An 18,204-nucleotide genomic window follows, 5' to 3' on the forward strand; every position below is an offset into this window, starting at 1 on the left:
AGGACATGCCGCACACTAGCCAGGAAAGTGTCGACCGCCCTAAAAAAAAGGAACACTGCGCGCCGCCACAGCGTAAGTGATCAACGAGATCGGCGCCCTGCTGACTTCGGATCCGACTGAAATAGGTGAGCTGGAAGAAAAGCTTCACATTCTTCTTCTAAAAGAAGCCTCCCTAAAAAAGTTCGACAGAGAAATCGGGCCGTCGGTCGAATGTGAAGCTCTGGAAGAGGAAGTGAGTGGCTCTGCAGGGTATGCTGAACGCATCAGCGTAGCCAAAAACACGAGTGAAGCGGAAGTTCAGGGAACACGAGACGATGAGTAATACAGCGTTCGGTTCTTAGACACACGGCAGCGACTCAGGAAAGCCTTCATTTAACCACACCCTGACAACAGTAAGGCTACCGAAATTAGAGATCACTAAAATCGGAGGGGACATTCGGTTACGGTCCGGCTTCTGGGGCCACTTGCGCGCAACGATCCATTAGAACGAGTCGCTCTGCGACACTGACAAATGTAAATACCTGAAAAGCTACCTCATTGGTAGGACTTCCGTCGCCCATCGGGTGACTCCAACGACAACCGAAAACTAAAAGGTTGCCCTCGCCCTTCTTACCCAAAGATTTGGCCAAACGGGCCTTAATTGTCGAAGACCACATGTCTAGGTTGATGGCTACTCGAGCGGTGCACGAATCCAGGAACGTCGAGAGACTCAGGACGATGTACGATCAAATCGAGACGGGTGTCCGCAGCCTTGAGGCCCTCGGGCTCGACGAGAAATCGTATGCAGTGCTGCTCCTGACGTTGTTACGTAAGGCGACACCTGCCGATATTGGGCTGGAGTACAGCCGGAAGGTGAACACGCAGTCAGAAAACCGAGAGATCAGGCTGCGAGGTTTCTTGAGGTTTTTGAAAGGTGAGGTGGAGTGTGGCGAAACGATGCAACCGGCAACTGAGGGCACGGTACGTCGGCGGAGCCACAGCGACAGCGCAGAGGGACCCCGAGTTGCATCGGCGGCGGCGCTGACCAGAGGAACCGATGCAGACAATAACTGCGTATTTTGTCGCACGAACGGTCACGGCCCGGACGGCTGTGCTTCTGGAATATCGCTGGAAGACTGAAGAGCCGTACTGCAGCGAGAAAACCGCTGTCTTCATTGCACCAAAAAGAGGGCACTTGTCACAAGTTTGCAGAGGCGCCAGATCGCTGAGATGTGCGCGGTGTGGCGGACGACACGTCACCACCATGTGCAGTCCGAACGTGACAAGACGCGGTGCGCAAGCAGAAAGGGACGCAGCGATCACAGCGGTGAAGGAGGAGGTAGCGGGAGGAGACGTTTTGCAATCATCACTCGGAATCTAAGACAACACAACCGGACCAAGCATGAAGTAGGCGTTCCTGCAGACAGCAGATGTGTGGGCCGAAGGTCTTTAGGGCCTTACGCTCCTCTGACTCCTGCTGGATGGTGGTAGTCAGCGCACATTTGTCCGACGCTACATATCAGAAAGGCTGCATCTCAGGATGCTGGGCGAGGAGGACCTCAGCATTTTTACCTTTGGCGGGAACGCAACGACAAATCCAGCAAAGTGCCGCCGGGTGAAGCTTTTGGCTGCAGAGTTGGCTCGACAGGAAAGAAGTCCGGGTGGAGACTCTCGAGGTGCCCTGCATCTGCGCTGACCTCATGATGGCCCCCTTGGAGGTCGTGGGGACACAGATGAATATGGAGGGCAAGACCATCGCGGACGTTGCACCAGACAATGCCGTCGAGGACGGAATCGGGATTCTGATCGGGGCCAATCACTACTGGAATGTCGTCACCGGAAGCGTGATGCGCCTGAGCCGCAAATTGATGGCAGTCGACACGGTGTTTGGATGGATTCCGGAGGGCCAGGTCGGAACAACCCAATCAAAGGCAATCTGTTCGCTGCAAGGAACCCGACCGGCGTGTTGCTTCAAGTCCTTCTCCGCTTGAATCTCGAGTTTTTTTCGCCCCTAGTTGCCGAGACAGCTGGACATCAGTGGTTAGGTGCCACAAGCAGGGCAATTTCGCCCGCGAGTGCCCGGAAGGTGACAAACGCAGCAGCAGCAACAGAAACCGGAGCTAAGACGGCGGCTACGGAGGCGGAGGCGCATATGGTGGTGATGGCGGCGGCGGCTATGGCGGCGGCGGCAGAAGCTACAGCGGTTGCGGAGCCGGCTACAGTGGTGGCGGCTACGCGGACGGTGGTTTGTTCGGCAGCTCCTACCGTTCCGGCGGGTACGGCTCTCGTGGTGGTCGCGGAGGTGGTCCTGGTGGTCCTGGTGGCATACGAGGCGGCTCGAAGCAGATGGGTCATTACGGTCCTTCTCTTCGGGTCCCATGTCCTGCAACAACTGTGGCGTAACCGGCCATATCGCCAGTGCGCCCCGATGACGGCAAGACGTGCTACATCTGCGGCCAGCAGGGCCACATATCTCGCGACTGTGGACCTAATGAGTGAACTTCAGTTCTAGTGAGATGTTCCGTTCGGTCCGTCTTACGTTCCAAGTTTGTCTTGTTTTATTTTTGTTTTTTTGTGCATGGAATCTTATTTAAAGCTGTACTGTTTCCGCCACAGTGATATAGTTCAGTCCAAGTACGCCGAACTAAAAAAACGGGGGTGCTTTTGAGAACCGCGACATGTTTTAGGCTTCGGCACGAGCTATTTCTAACTTAACCGCTTACCAGCGGTTTCAGCGACCACGGCGCACAGTTGTCACGGCGCTGGAGGTACCGTCCTACCACCATGGAAAACTTCTGGCGGAGGTGGCATCGGGAGTACCTACTGGAGCTGAGATCGGTGCAGCTCTGTAGACCTGCCACGTCAAGCGACCTCCAGGTGAGTGATTTGGCGCTCCTGAAAGAAGACCGCCTGCCTAGGCACTTCTGGAGGACGTGCCGAATCAAGGAGCCGTTCATGGGAAGGGATGGCAGGCTGCGTTCTTGCAGACTTTTGTTGCCCTGGGGACAAGTTGTTGTACCCCTTAGATTTGTGTAATTAATGAGGTTCGACAGCTCATTCGGGGGAGATTTGATATTTTGTGTGTGCCTCGTGTTACGCGACCACTCGCACGGCAAGCGGAAGAAGACAAGAAGGTTTTCCAAACCAAAGGAGTGTCCCTGTGTCTGTATTCGTTGAGGTTGTCAGTATTAATTCCATCGCATAACATCACTTGCATGAGCTGGAAACGTTAGCAGTCGCGTAGGCGCTCGAAAAGTTGTGGACCTACCTGGTTGGACTGAACTTCGAAGTGGTGACCAAATGCAATGCAGTGAACACAACTATGAGCAAAATAACGCTTATAGGCAGGTGTTGGCTTTGTCTCCGGCAGTTTACCTTTGAAATCAAATTCCAGCAGCGGACAACGATGGTTCATACCGACTCGTTAAGTTGCTGTAATTATGACCCTCCAGATTGGATGGAAGTTTTCAACGTTCTACAGTTCTTCGCCACAAACGTCGGGATCGAAGACTGCCTCGCTATCGCCCAGCGGAATGATTCCAAATATCATGGCATTGAAGGGGATACTCGAGAGAAAGCAACACCTCACCAAAGAAAACCGTCGCGTTCGAAAGAAATACTGATGGCGTCACGGTAAGGCCTTCAGGAAGTTTCGAGACAGCCACTCTGTGGGGGAACCTCTCTGTGTCGTTCCAAGCAAGGCACGTTGGAGGGCGGTGAAGAGGAGGCACGATGGCATTGGACACTTTGCCGTGGTTAAGGCCCTCGCGAAACCCAGAGAGGCGTATTGGTTCGTAGGTAGGAAAAGCTACGTGCGCAATACGTCGCGGCTTGCACCGAGTGTCTTTTCCACAAGACGCGCATTCCAGGAATAAACCGGGAAAGTTGCAAGCATTGAGGAGATCGAGAAAACCTTCTATACCATCCATATTTACCACCTCGAACCGTTTGTCAGAACCCAGTCTGGCAACGCGTACATAATCGTAGCCATTGACGGCTTCGAGAAGTGTGTTCTGTTGAGAGCAGTTCGCAACGCGTCAGCTGGGTCAGCACTTTTGGGCCCCCGACTCTGGTGATCACGAACCGAGGAACTGCATTCACCAGCAAAAATTCAAGACAATGTAATCCTTCCAAATCACGCACGTCAAAAATGCCAAGGCCACGCCTGGAGCTAACGGACACGTTGAGCGGTACAATCGGACGATAACTCCGGCGGTGGCAAGTTTCACCACGCACCAAGACGGCCGGGATTGGGACTCAACATTGCATCATGTACAGCGGGGAATTAACACTACTTTCCACCCGGTGATTAAGACTACATCGCCTGAACTCCTGTTCAACTATCGTATACGTAGAATTACTGGTGACTGTGTGAAAGGCGCCCTTTCAGAGGAATTCGACCGCGGGGTGGAAGCCAAGAGAACCACAGCGATCCAGAACAGCTGCGAAGACCAAAAAAGGCTGCGAGAACTCTAAAACAAGAGATCTCAGCCGACGACATGCGAGCCAGGAGACATAGTACTTGTATAACGAGAGTCTACAGCAAGCGGAGAGTCCAAAAAAGTGAAACGAATGTACAAGAAATCGTACATTATCACGGAAAGGCTCCCCGATGGTAGCTACCGCATCGGAGGCCTTTTAGGGAGTCAGCGATACCGAAGACCCAACTGCGGAATTTCGCCTGTGGACAAGCTCAGGCCGTGGAGAACAGACGACTTTGATTTGCAGGAGTCCGCAGAAGATTCCGACCGGGACGACCGGTAAATCAGGACGGCCGAGTGTACATAGCCTCCGAGATCCCGAAGCGTGCGCGCGAAAGCTTCTCTGGCAGTCCCGCGAAGTTGAGACGTCCGCCCAGTCATAACAAAGCGACGTGCCGTCAGCGTCGCAGGTAGAAATCTGCACTGGTACAAGCCAGCCCGCGGGCCACGGCCGGCTCGGCCCCCGAGCCGGGCTCGGGCTTCACAGCTACATCAATAGGGCCCGGACTGGGTACGGGCTTTGCATTCAAGTCTACATTGCGGGCCAAAGCGGGCCAAACCAGCCATTAATTTTTTTTTTGTAGTAACATGTTTTTTGTAAGCGTGTTCGGGGGGTTGGGAGAGGAACCACACTACGGCAGAAACAGATTCTGAGGCATGTGTATGTGCGTGCATGTTTTGTACGGTTCGGTGTGCGTGCAGTGAATGCTCCTCCAGAAGACTAGCGGCGCGGCGTTCCTTTTCGTGCCCGGCGGCGCCACCTTAATAACATTGATCACCCATTAACACGCACACTTACGCGCCTAGACAATGCGCACCCCCGCCGGTGTAAACAACCTGTGCGTACGAGTGCTTGCTTGCCCAATATGGGTGAAGAGGTTCCCTTGAGAGCTGCTTTTCCTGAACAATTTGTCGAAGACCATCTCTTTTCTTTTTTTTTTTTTTTTTTGTTAGGTTGTACGCAGAGAGAGTCGCTAATTCAGAACTTTGTTCGTGTTTTGTCCGAACCCGTCGCAACTTTTCCCTTTTTATTCAACTCTGACACATGGTTTTGTTAACTTCTGCTTGTCATTTGTGTTTTACCGTTCTTTCCGCGCTGGTTTGGTCGCAGAAAAGGACACTCGGGGTGATTTTTCCTAACAACCTACCTAGGACTGCAGATTAGTCCGACTAATCATAGCAGAAAAAAAAAAAAGATGCTTACAGCATTCAATCTCTATATAAACCAGGTTGAAAGTTGGAATAATAAAAAAACAAAATACAGGTAGGAACAAGGTTAGAATTTATGAATAAACCATAATTATTTTTTAGATCTGATTGTCTCTTTGCATAACAAGTTACATCACAAAGTTCCAGGTATTTATTTATTTATTCACTTACTTAATTACCTCTAAAGGCCCACAGGGGCATCAAATAGAGAGAACATGGAATATCATAATAGTCGTACAATGTTGCAATTGCATGAAAATATAAAAGGAAACATAATCAAGCTAAAAGAACTAAATACCCGTAACGTGGTGCATGGTCACGCACACCGGCATGTAATAATGTGTAAGTGATTAAAAATCAATACAGGAGAAACGTACAAGTGCTACCGAAAAGAGGGTACATGGAAAACCCTATAGAAAAGATTATAGTCTTTGCTTTTTGCCATGTACAAATGTCTTCTCATAAATCCTAAAGATTGATTTGCTCTTTTAAGAATGTAGTCTATATGATTATTCCATGAAAGATTAGGACTTAGATGAACACCCAGATATTTAAAGGACGTTACTTTATCTAATTTTGAATCTATGAGGGTGTAGTTATGATGTACGATGGAAGAACGGTTTATAAATGTCATCGTTCTCGTTTTTTCTATATTTATTTGCATTTGCAATGTTTCACACCATAGAATTTTGCTATTCAAGTCTTTTTGAAGGGCAATGCAATTTGATTGATTTGATATATGAAGGTATACCACACAGTCGTCGGCAAAAGGTCGAATGTTTTATGAAACCTTGTTAGGGAGGTTATTTATATAAACTAAAAAAAAAAGTGGCCCAAGAATAGATCCCTGTGGCACTCCAGATTTAGTACTTACGGGGGGTTGAACTTATGCCATTTGCTATTACGGTTTGATTTTGGTTACTGAGGTATTCTCGAACCCACGTAATTACCTTTGTGTTAATTTTAAGATATTGCAATTTCCTAATGAGACGACTGTGTGGTACGCGATCAAAGGCTTTTGCGAAATCTATGAAAACTGCATCGATTTGCAAGGATGCATAGATGGTGGTGTGCAGGTCAGTTATCAGCTCGAATGGCTGAGTTTCGCATGAGGGACCGCGTTGAAAATCATGCTGGGTCGGAAAATGTGTATTGTTAGTAGCAAGGTGCTTCATCACTGATGCATATATTGTGTTTTAGAAGCTTAAATGAAACAGATGCTAGGGATATTGGTCTGTAGTTTGTTGCACAGTTTTGGTTTCCGGATTTAAAAATTGGGAATACATCTGCTAATTTCCAGTCGGTCGGCACACAACCGGTGTCAAGTGACTGCTGGAAAAGGCTGGCAAGCACAACGCCTGACACACTTTTAGTCAGTTTTAGTAGCTTGGAACATACCCCGTCAGGCCCTGAGCTTGATTTTGTGGATAGCCGATGAATAGCACTCATCACACCATCAATGTTTATACTAAAATCATCCATTTCATATCATAACGGGATGTGATGGTATAAGCTACATGTGCCACAAACTAGACAGGTACTAGAAAAACACCCTCTATTTAATCAGTACCTACAAATATTACGAACTTTATAAAACAAAATTGCAATATCTTTGCGAGGCGGTCATATCTTAGCGCCATTATTTTTGTCATAAACGTGCTTGCATAACAAGCCAACAACAATATTGCCTGCATAATTCACGTAACAAATGATAACAATATTTGAAAAGAAGGATGACACGAGGACAGTACATTTGTACTATCAAACCTTGTGCTTAGGATCGACAAGATACGCCAAACAACGTGCGGATATAAAAAGTAGAACATGGTTGTTTCTACCCAGGGAAATATATATATATATATATATATGTCAGGAGACAATGTATATATTTCCCTGGAGACAGGAGACCATACATACATATATATATATATATGTTTTATTTTTTTTCCTGTATGATGCTAATTTTTTTCTGGACTTTTATCTCCACTACAAGAGATAACCATGAAAAACAATCTAGGATTATAATGGAGACGTTTGTACGGCCACTCCTGGTCAACATAGGCAAGACTATGACAGACAGGGTAGCGTATTGAAAGAAACTGCTCGAAGCCACTGCATTGCAAAGTACTTCGCGTCTAATCTAAAATTCTCGGTTTGCATATCAATTAAGTTACATCACAAAATGCATAAGGGGATACAATGGTGTGTGCTACATGTGCCAAAAACTAGGCATTTACAAGATAACGCCCCACCTTTTGAATCAGTACCTACAAATATCACAAAGTTCATAAACAAATGGTGAAATCCTTACGAGGTGGTCGTATCTCACCGCCATACTTTTTTCCCTCACGCCGGCGGCACACTGCTTATACATCATACAAAAGACAGTTTGCAAACAGATTTAAACACAAGTCACCACGACATCTGACGTTCGAATGCGGCACGGCAATGAACCACGGATAATCGTGGTGACAGATATCTGCAGACTAATATTTTTTATAACGTGTAAGTAGTGTTACCCCTGCTTTTAAAGGTGCTTCCAGTAGAAGCGAACACCGGAATATTACCCGCCAAAGCTGCGTAATAAATATTAAAAATATAAAAAAAGAAGAAAGAACTATAACACGGACTGTACTATATAGTATCAAACCTCGAACTCAGGCTCAAAACGCTGCGTCAAGTAGTGTGTGGAGATAAAAGACAAGAAAGTGCAGCATGACTATTTTTACTAAGGGAAATCCGAATTTTTTTCATGTACGGAGCTACTTTTTGTTTATACTCCCTACAGATTGCATTCAAATATATCAAAAGGCGCGCTTGTAGCTATAGCGGCAACATGTCCAGATGAATATATCAAATTAAATAAGCATCAAAACTTTGCTATTTATTTCCCCAGAGCAGCTGTTCACCGTTCTACCGCGAAACACAAAAAGATATGTGAGTAAAAGTTGCAGCAAGTCGACGTAAAAAAATTTTTTTTTTTAAACTCTTCTTTCTCGCGTCATGCTGTCGATGCCTGGGTTGAGAGCGCCTCCCCGCGGAGAAACGCCGCCTCCTTCTCTTTTTCCGATTACGCACCCTCAGTACGAAAGGGACGGCCGGAGAAGCGTTCGCGCGCTTCGGAATCTTGGAGGCCATGGAGTGTACTTTACGGTTTGCCACCGGCACACGAGGTGGCGTCATATACCCGAAGCCTGCAAGGCGCTCGCACGCAGCGCGGCCGTTATGAAGCGAGGTCGTACAGTCACAAACACTCGCTCCGAAGTCATGCATGTCTACACGTTCCATTTTTATTTAATAAACCAAGTTTTATTTTCTTAAAAACTTAGTCGGTATATGAATTAAAATTTCAAAATTATTGTTTTTTTTTCTGTTTATTTTCAGATGCCAATGGACCATTACAGGGAAATATACCAGATATAGCATACATGATAGTTATTTCTCTGTTAACATAAAAGTAAACACTTATTTGAAGACAAGTCGGATGCGTCGCATTTTGAAGATTAAACAAGCACATGCGAAAAAAAAATCTTTGAAATGCGTGTTCTGGTGTGTCACAATTCGGAAATGTAAAACAAATCATACAAAAAAAAAACACACTGAAAACATAGCAACGAAAGCAATTCATTGCTGGACATATACATGGGTTAACTTATAGCAGAGAACTTGAAAGCTTCGTCTGTCTAAATCTAAATAAAAAAAGTGGAAGCGCATTTTTAAATGCGGACACGTCACGACTAACAATGTTTTCAGGAAGTGTGTTGCAGTAATTTATTGTTTTCACAAAAACAAAGTATGTAAACAGGTCAATTCTAAAAAATATAATAGCAGTGCTTTGGAATGATATAAATGAGGAAACCGGTTGATAACAGGTTCAAAGTAAACATCAGGATCTATTTTTTAGCTAAGCATGAAAAATCCAAAACAGACACATGAGGCGCGATATTTTTCTTTTGACCCCTCTGGCACTCGTTTAGCATTTACGTAACCGAGGTGGATCTGTAATCAGATTGTATAGAGCGTGCAGACTGTCTTTGCGTTCTCTAAGGTATGTTTAAATAGGTCTTAGTAACGGGGTCCCAAGCAACGGAGGCACACTCGAGTGTCGGCCGATGAGAGTTTTGTGAGCTGTGAGTCTTGCTTCAATATTGGCATCCTTAAGTTTCCGTCTCAACACGCTTAATCTGCGATACGCTGTCGCACAAATATTTATATTGTTTGACCGCCCTTCCAAATTTTGACTTATTGATTCTCCTAAATACTTAAAGGTTTCTACTTTCCTCAGTTCTTAACGCGCAATTTTATACTGAAAAGAGGTTATGCTCTTCTTTGTGATTTGGGCGCATGATAACTTGCTGAAGTTACTTTCCATTTGCCAATGAAGGCACCACGGACTAATCTCATCCAGAAATTGGTTTAACACTGCTTAGTCGTCAGACCTCTTGATTGGTGAAGAAATAAGGCAGCCATCTGCGAATAAGTTGATTTTCATTGGAGGTTTAATCATTTTGGTGATGTCATCAATATAAAAAAGAAACAATAGCGGTCCCATCACAAACCCCTGTGGCACACCTGACTTTACGCTTAGGGAGTCTGATGAGGCTTTTCGAATTCCAACTGTCTGTGATATTTTCGTTAGTACGCTTTGATCGAACTGGTGATATATTTATGTATTCCTAAATGTTCTATATGTTTTACTAAATTGCACGCGAAACGCGATCGAATGCCTCCGAGAAATCAGTACTTATGACGTCAATTTGTGTTTTTGAGCTCATTGCAGTGGCTAATTCGTGAAAAGGTTCAACCAGTTCGGTCGTCGTTGATAAGCCCGACCTAAAGCCGTGCTGTTTTGAATTAAGTAATGCGGTGCTGTCCTGGGTATTGAGTTATGTTTTGCAACTAAATGCTTCATCACTTTACAGCAGGTGCTTCTTTGAGACTGGACGGTAATTATTTATCTTTTAACAATTCCCATTTTTGATTATCGATATCACCTTAGCCTCGAACCAATCAGAAGGAAGAGAACTAGTTTCTAAGGACATCTTAAAAATTGCCTCAAGATAGGAGAACCATTCAGCGTATCTTTTAAGAAATTCTCCTGGAATATTATATGGGCCCTGAGATTTTTGGGATCCATGCTTGGAAATTTCGTCATATGTTGTAGTCAGTCCGGCCACCTGAGGTTACGCTGAAATGGTTGCTATTGTAATGTGTCTTCTCCCGCCGTATTTCGTAAAACTGTTTGAAAGAATTCTTTAAATTGATTTGATATCTCCATACTTTCGTCAATTACTTTTTCATTGACAATAACCTGATCAACGTGCTCCCTTTTATACCTGCAGAATATTTAGACGGCGTGACATTTTGTCAGCCATCCAGGGCTGGACACGTCTCTATGCTGCAGATGAGCAACTCGTCGAGTGCAGTCGACGCCGGTACAATGTTCATCAAAAAGATCGAATCGAACGGGTGGGGATTTAGCACAAGATGCATGGGTTCTGCAGGTCGAGCTTTCGCTATGCTCCTTCCGTGCTGCGGGGCGCTAGGACAATTGGCCGGCGGTAACTGAACGCGATTCAAATGGCATTTGACTTTTCGCCGTAGTGATGCGCGTATTCCTATTCCGGCATACCACGCCCGCGCTATGTAAGCACGCTACACATGTCCCAGTTTTAAGCAACAGAAGAGTTTACATATCAGCGCCCTCAAAACTGCGGTGGTGACGAAATTCAAGATAGTTCTTAATCTGACGCCGCATATTAGCGTCGGTCGCAAGACAGGCAGAATTTGACGATATCGTCCACGGTATAATTTCCTTATAAGTCGGTCCGAGTTCCCCAATCAAAGCATTTGTGTGTGTTTAGAAACAGGTGAAGCGTAGGGAAGGACACGCCGATGTGCCTGCATGCTCGGTAATCGCGGTTCAGCGCCTTCAACGCCCATACCGAAACCGAAACCAATTTATCGGGAACTACGTAGCCGAGAAACACAGAGCTGTTAGCTGCGCTCCATAGCTTTCTCTTCATTGCCACAGAAAGTTGACCCCGACTATAGCAACGGTTTGTTTGGGACACAGACGTCACGGTGTCAATACGCTGCGGTTGAGCGACGTATTTCGCCCGGCGACGACCGTTTAGCGCGTTTATAGCTGTTGCGTAGCTAGCTTAGTAAAGCTGTTGTGCCGCGCGCGGAGCGAACGTGCCGAGGGGCGAAGTTCGTCGGTTGTTCGCCGCATATGCGCTCCATGAATTCTAGCCTTTTGAAACTTGTCACTCCTGCAGTACCGCGTGAAACCAACGCGTTCCCGATTTGCTGATGCTGCTTCAAAAGTAAAGTTGCTCTTAGTTCTTAGCCCGTTTCGATACGGACCCAAACCCAGCAATTCGTGTCGCGAGGATCTATGAAACAACTCGCCAGCAACCTCGAACCTGCGGGAGAGTTGTCCCTTCTAAGGCAGGCTTAAGGTGCATTGTTACGAGCAAGCCACATCAGAAGCTACGCAGCTATCGAACGAGGTTTCAAGTGGCACGTCTTTTGCCGTGCCAAGGCTATCATTGACTTCAAAGCTGTTTTCGCCAGTGTATAAAAAGAAGACGAGGGCCAACTGGCGCTAATGTACCATTCACGGGCTGCCGCTTTCAGAGGTCTCAATCACCGGCAAAAGGAATAATCCAACAACAATTCTGGTCTCAATCAACGCAGTTCGTCGCAAGGAACAAGTGCACACCATCATCCAGCGCATGAGTGAATTTTCCTCGGAAATATCACTTCTCGAAGTTCCCAAGCGACGGCCGCCACGGTAAGCCTAACCAGGTACGCAGCATTTTACCCGGTGCACCTGCGATAGCCTATCCCCGTGAACCTTCGTCCCACGCCGCCTCCGGCTTACAACCCAAGCATGGCAACGGCCATGGAGGCAAGCGATGCTACGGGCATTTTTCTTAAAGAAGACCAACCCGAACGAGAGGATTGGGTAGAAATACGCAGGCGAAGATCCAAAAAGATAAAGCCACAAAATACCAAAGCCACAATCTCAGTCTCTCAACCGACGCCGCAGAGGGCCCTAACTAGACAACCAAGACTACCTCCTCTCCCTCGAGACGATTTCAAAATTATTATTCGCCCGCGAGGAGCCTTAAATCTTGCCAACCTCGAGACTATCCACCTCTCTCGCGCCATCGCTGAGAAACCTCAGCAACATATCCGCGACCGACCGAACTCGACAACATTCCAAGTCCGCACGGACAGAATACAAAATATCGCCATCGCAAACACCCCAAGTGAAGACCTTGCCCGACACATCAGAGGCATTCCAACCCTGCGTTTTGGTGAAAACGAATATGAAGTTACCGCGTATATTGCCGCCCCCGACGACTCGGCTCGCGGCGTGGTGCGTGGCTTCCCGCCCGGCACCACTGGCCAAGTACTAATCGACAATCTCTACTCGCCGGGCTATGAAATTCTTTCAGCCCAAATGATCGGAAAAACATCGACAGCTCTTATCACTTTCACCGGCAAGCAATTACCGAAATACGTCATCTTCGAGCGCGCAGCACTTCCATGCAGTTGGTATCTACCCACCCGTCATGCCTGCTACATATGCCACGAGATCGGTCATCACGCCGATGTGTGCCCGAATCCGGACACTATTAAGTGCGTGACGTGTGGCCTTTCCAACCCTACGAAAGGCCACGAGTCTACGCCCCGATGTGCTCTATGCACAGGCTCCCACCCTACGGGCTCCAAGGAGTGCCCTAAAAAGCTGGCTCACCGCCCACCAACATCTGTCTCGAACCACCACCGAAGACGAAAGGACACTCGCGTCAATTCCCGGTCACGCTCCCGCTCCAGAGGGCCACAAAGGACAGGATTGAGGCAACGGTATTCCTCAAGACCAAGATCCAATTCCAGGTCATGATCAAGCAACCCACAATGCGACAAGGCACCAGCGGCACTCCGTCAACCAACAGACAACAACACGGTGAGCTGGAAAGCGCGGCTATTCCCAGAAAACAACCAAAAGAAGCGGACCACTCCCTCCTCGTCCTGCGCGCCGAATGTTAGCCAGAAGCTAACCGAAATTTTAAACCAGTTAAAGGAACTAAGGGCTGAGAATCAACAACTTAAAGAGGAGAGTCGGCAACTTAGAGAGGAGAATAGGCAACTCCGAACACTACTCGCACCTTCAAGATCCTCGCCACCCTGAGACCCCTCCCATGTCATACCCGCAATCAAACCACAACCGGGGAAAACAACACCCTTACCAGTGTCAGCTTCCGATGAAGTGGCTGTAATCTCTGAACGCACTGCCCCCATGCCCTCGCAAAGAGAAACAGGACTAGGAGAAACACTCGTACAGTCACAACAACAAATGCAACAGCAAATCATTCAGATCCCGCAGCAAAGGCAGCTGTCCCAACAGCAGTCCCAACAACAGCTGCAAGAGATGAAACAGTCCCTCCAGCACCTTCATACTCTCGTTACGACTGTAGATTCCGACCACGCAAACCGCAAAAAAAAGCAAAACTAGTACCCAACCTAGAATCCCCCTCCCTTCCTACTCATACACCCGGTCATACACCCGGTCAGGCCCAACAAACTTCCAACAACCTAACCATTTGGCAATGGAATTGTCGCATGTACAAACAAAAACATGCCTCTCTTCGTCAATACATACGCGATGCCGAAACCCCCCCTGATGTCATAGCAATTCAAGAAACCGGATCGGTTCCATCGCAATCCGGCTACAACTGTCACACAACCTCCGCCGATAGTAGAGTCGCCACACTCACTGCCAAATCACTCACCATTGTTCTGCACCAAATTGATGGCAGTAACATCGATCATAACCTTATCGAGATCTTGCCTGCAAAAAGCAGAACGGGGTCGTCGTCCTTGGCGACTTTAACGCGGCGCACCCAGCTTGGGAATACGGCAAGGCGACCGTGAAAGGCAATAAATTGTGGGAGCTCATCCATCAACAGGGCCTCACAGTTCACACAGACCCTGCCTGCACTACCAGGATTGGCAACAGTGTGTCGCGTGACACGTGCCCCGACTTGACAATGACCAAGAGGCTCGCAGACGCTGAAGCGTGCATCACCGAGGAAACGCTCGGGGGTGACCACTGCATTCTCATCACTACGGTCCCCCTCATTCGCAAGAACACCTACATCAAAAAGACACGACTCGTTAATTGGGACGAGTTTCGTAAGCAGAAAGAAGCCACTTCCACTTCAGAGATCACTTCCTTCGGCGAATGAGTGAGCACTCTGCAACACGACGTCTCCGCTTATGCCAAAGATATCATGTTAACCGACGAACGACAAGTCGTTGACCCTCACTTACTCCATCTGTGGGAAGCTCCACGAAGCTTGATCAAGCGATGGCGTCGGCAGAAGCAAAACAGGACCCTCAAGATTCAGATAGCAAAGCTCACAGAGGAGGCCGCTCATTACGCTGTGGACCTCATGCAACAGAACTGGCAACAGTTCTGCAACAGCCTTCAGGGCACCCTGGGCACCGCCAAAACCTGGTCCGTGCTGCGCCACCTGCTTGACCCCAACAAAAGCAAGTCAGCCACCCGGCATATCATCACAAAACTCCTACATCAATATCCGGGGACAAACAAGGACATTCTCGAAGGCACTGCGGGACAAGTACATAGGGCAACAACATTCGCCCTCTCAGCCCATGGAATACCGTGGTGCCCCTTACGCGGACCTTGATAATCCAATCACTTTGACCGAAGTAATCAAGCCATCCAGGCTCTTACCCGCAATACCAACCCCGGTGCGGACAAGATTACAAACCGTATCATCATTCGAAACCTAGAGGACCCTTCCATCCAAGCCCTCACCAATTTCTTTAATCAGCATTGGGAGGGAGGCACATTACCGGCAGAGTGGAAACATGCCGATATCATCCTGATCCCCAAGACCGGCAAACCACCCAAATTGGAGAACCTGAGGCCCATCTCCCTCACTTCATGTATCGGGAAGCTATTCGAGCACGTGATACTCAACCGGCTCCAGCCATTTATCAAGAGCAACAACCTCCTACCACCGACAATCTTCGGCTTTCGTCCACACCTCAGTACGCAAGACATCCTCCTTCAACTACAAGAGGATATCAATCAACAAGTATCCGGTCACAGCACTAGAGCCATCCTGACGCTGGATCTGAAGGGGGCATTTGACAATAGAGTCACGACATCCATACTTACCTATCTCAGTGATCAAAACTGTGGTCAACGAACCTTTGCTTACATTCAAGCATTTTTACAAAACCGCACCGCCACGATCGGCATTGGCGACCTTTGGACCCAGCCTCTCCCCACTCCCAACAGGGGAACGCCACAAGGAGCGGTTCTGTCGCCTATGTTGTTTAACGTGGCGATAACGAAGCTCCCTGCTCAACTCGCGGAAATAGAGGGTGTCTATCACGCCACCTCCGGCTCTGACGGGGAGATCCAAGATGCCTTACAGCGCGCGACCGACGTGGTTCAAAGGTATGCACGTGGTGGCGGTCTTCAGTGCGCGCCTGAAAAATCGCAACTGCTCATTGTAAAGAAGAAATGCCGGAACGTTCGTTATGACCCGCCACAGCTTACTCTCACACTCGAGAATGAAGTCATTCCGCAAGTGACGTGCATTGGGAGTCTCGGCCTCTTTCTCCAACAACACGGCGGAGGATCACACGCGCTTCAACGTCTCACGCATACCACGAATCAAATCCTTCGTATGAAGGGACGAATTGCCAACAGACGACACGGCCTGAAAGAGGAAGACGCTACCCGTTGGTAGTGTGATGGGCGGAGCAATCGATTATGTTTTGATTTGTGTTTTATAAAATACTAGGTAGTCTATGGGCTTCTATGGATGGCGCTGTGAGACAGTCAGGCTCGATGGAGAGCGATGGTATGTGTATCAGGCCACGCCCTGCCGTTCTCCCACTGTCGGTGACTATAAATGAAGCTCGACTCCGCTATATGTTTAACTGAAGGCACAATATATGAGTGCCTCCAATGTTTCAGTGCATAGTCAGTACCCGTGTAACTAACCCAGAATCAGCTAAAGAATAAAAGCGCTACAACGACCAAATTAGGCGGGGTTATTCTAGACACATTTAACCCCATATTCTGAATTTTATTCTGATAAAACTATATTTAACAGGCCATTGGTTTGAGCAGCCACTTTGATAGTCAACGTTTTTCTGCAAATTAACATTATATACGTGGAATTATTTTGTTAAGCTTTGATTCCATACTTAAAATAACCATTCCCTAATAGCCAACCTGCAGTTTCTTTCATTCCTTCAGCAAGTTAGTATATTTAAGCTGTTGCAGTCATCATTTTTAAATAACTAAAATGGCTTGAGTCACGGCATTATTGCTGACTTGTCTTGTGCTTTCAATCACAACGAAACTAGTTCAGTGTTTGAGGCAATAAAACTACTGTGCAAGATTATTCAAGAGAGTGGTTAAACAGAAATGCAGAAGCGAAAAGGCATTGTCATTTAAACACAGAAGCCAACTCCTAACATTGCTTTTGCTGTGCAATGGACGAGACTTGTGTGTATGCTTTCGCTCCAAAGGTTCTTTTAGCCGCTTCAAAATGACTTGGACCAATCACATCACTGCGTTAGCTGAAATCATTAATTAGAAACTGAATAGAGTTTGCTCACCTTTGCCTGTTTTGGCTGTTAAGTCACTGAAAACTAGATGTTTTTGGAAATCCGTATGGACGGCATCAGGTTCAACAGAACACCTGGGTGCCGACTCAAACTTGTGCTTGTAAAAGCAGCTTGTGAATACCGCTGTCCGGCGCAAAGAATGTGAGCAGGTACATACAAATGTACGAATGAGAGGAAAAATAAAGTAAATCTTGCAATTTGAAATATTATTGAGCAAGAAACGGTACCCAGATTAGTGCTACAATATATCGAGAAAGTTGTGACAGTATATCGTGACAGTATATCGTGGCTGTTGTGACAGTCGTGACATTTGATATTTTATGAACTGCCTATCTTCACATACAAGCAAGGAAGTGCTTCGTAAGACAGAATACACTGTATGATTTGCAAAGAAAACCTGCAATAAACTTATGAAAGCATCATTCAAAAGACAGTCTGACTGAAGCGTGTTTCTTGTTGTATGATATTGGGGACACAAAAGCTGGCTGCAGACGAACATGAAGCAAACATGATCGGAACATGCATGAGGTGTGTACGCTGATGATTCCTTCGTGATGTCTGGAGAGACCACCCTGTCTTTTGTCCTTTACAAAAAAAAAAAAATGAGTGACTGTGTACCCAACTTGTATACCCAATTGTGCATTCAGTGAATAGATTACCTATTGAGATTGTATCCGCCTTTCGCGTTTTTTTGAGCTAATTGGCCGACCACTCGGAATCGAAAGGCTATTCACTAAAGTGTCTCAGATTTAGATAGAATGCCTGTAGACTTTCTATCCAATGTTAAAACACTTTAGTGCATACCTTTTGTATCTAAATTGACGTGCCAATCAACTGAAGA

The 18,204-nt window shown here is 47.1% G+C and overlaps 1 pseudogene; it reads left to right on the forward strand.

The window, feature by feature from the left end:
• The first annotated feature begins 1,682 nt into the window (after positions 1 to 1,682).
• On the forward strand, positions 1,683 to 2,478 carry LOC120843741 (annotated as a pseudogene).
• The last annotated feature ends 15,726 nt before the right edge of the window (positions 2,479 to 18,204 follow it).

The sequence above is a fragment of the Ixodes scapularis genome, unplaced genomic scaffold (assembly GCF_016920785.2).
Source record: "Ixodes scapularis isolate PalLabHiFi unplaced genomic scaffold, ASM1692078v2 PGA_scaffold5__190_contigs__length_132052651, whole genome shotgun sequence".
NCBI classification, from domain to species: Eukaryota; Metazoa; Arthropoda; class Arachnida; order Ixodida; family Ixodidae; genus Ixodes; species Ixodes scapularis.